This window comes from Humulus lupulus, chromosome 2 (assembly GCF_963169125.1).
Source record: "Humulus lupulus chromosome 2, drHumLupu1.1, whole genome shotgun sequence".
NCBI classification, from domain to species: Eukaryota; Viridiplantae; Streptophyta; class Magnoliopsida; order Rosales; family Cannabaceae; genus Humulus; species Humulus lupulus.
This window is the reverse complement of record NC_084794.1, coordinates 61,084,822-61,086,360: the sequence shown is the minus strand read 5'-3', so window position 1 is coordinate 61,086,360 and position 1,539 is coordinate 61,084,822. Positions and strand designations below refer to the sequence as shown.

General features: G+C 42.8%; 1 non-coding gene across 1 annotated transcript; it reads left to right on the top strand.

Annotated features, from left to right (window-relative positions):
• The first annotated feature begins 1,063 nt into the window (after positions 1 to 1,063).
• Positions 1,064 to 1,170, top strand: LOC133820570 (small nucleolar RNA R71). Its single transcript, XR_009886975.1, has one exon. It is a non-coding gene; the product is annotated as a small nucleolar RNA R71 (small nucleolar RNA).
• Positions 1,171 to 1,539: the final 369 nt, after the last annotated feature.

Sequence of the window (1,539 nt, the reverse complement as noted above, 5' to 3'; positions counted from 1 at the left end):
CAAGGCCTCAACAAAAGGAATGTTTATGTGCAGCTTATTAAACACCTCTAAAAACTTAGAAAACTGTTTATCCAGTGTAGTCTTTCTAAGCCTCTGAGGATATGGAACTCGAACTGGCTGCTCAATAACAACTGGCAGACTCTTTTCTGGAAGCTGGTGGTCTTCAGTAACCCTTTCTGAATCAGACTGTTCACCCATCTCTCCATTCTGAATCACTGCCTGTGGAGATCTAGACTGCTCAGTTTGCTTCCCACTCCTAAGAGTAATTGCCTGAACTTGCTCCTTAGGGTTGACTTTAGTATTACTGGGCAAATTTCCCTGCGGTCTGTTATTGAGCATATTGGCCAACTGCCTAACTTGTGTTTCCAGGTTTCTGATAGAAGATCTAGTCTCTGTCATAAACTGAGTTTGAGTATTGGTGAGGGTCAATAATGCAGCTTGCAGTTCATTAGGCCTTCCAGGTGGAGCTTGATTCATTGATTGTTGAGGCCTAGGCTGTTGTGATGAAGAGGCTTGATGCATAGGTGGCCGAGGCATATTATTCTGAAATTGGCCCTGAAACTGAGGTTGCTGGCCCTAATTATTCTTCCAAGAAAAATTAGGATGATTTCTCCACCCAGGATTGTAAGTATTGGAGAATGGATTATTGAACGACCTTTGAAAGTTTCCCACTGCTTGAACCTGAGCGTGATCCATCGGAGTGTTATTATTCATACTGATAGGGCACTGATCGATAGAGTGAGCACCACCACAAATTTCACACCTAACTGCCATTTGAACCGCATTAGCAGATACAGTGCTCTGTTGTAACTGTTTTGTCAAGGAGGCTACTTGTGCTGTGAGAGCAGTGATTGCATCCATCTCATGCACCCCAGCCACCTTTCTGACCCCCGATGATCTTTCCTCAGAAAACTGATGATTATTTGTGGCCATGTCCTCCAGTAGCTCATAAGCACCAGTTGCACTCTTGCTCATAAAAGTGCCACCCGCTGCTGCATCAATAATGGTTCTAGTAGTAGGACATAAACCATTATAAAAATTATGCACTAACATCCACTGTTCAATGCCATGATGAGGACATCTTCTCAAAAGTTCCTTGAACCGTTCCCAAGATTCATACAATGATTCTCCATCATTCTGGCAAAAATTATTGATTTCTCCCCTCAATTTAGCAGCTTTGGAAGGAGGGAAGAATTTTGACAAAAACTTCTGAGCCAGATCTTGCCAGGTAAATATAGAGTTCGGTTGCAAAGAATTCAGCCAACTTTTAGCTCTATCCCTCAGAGAAAATGGGAAAAGCCTAAGTTTAATTGCGTCATCACTCACCCCATTGTATCTAAAAGTTCCACAAAGCTCCAGAAAATTAGACAAATGGATGTGAGGATCTTCAGAAGGCAACCCATTAAATTGAACAGAGGATTGCACCATTTGTAGAATAGCTGGCTTGATCTCAAAGTTGTTAGCTTCTACAGCTGGTGGGTGTATACTGTTTTGTACTCCCGTCAGAGTGGGCAGTACATAGTCTCTCAGGCTCCTCTC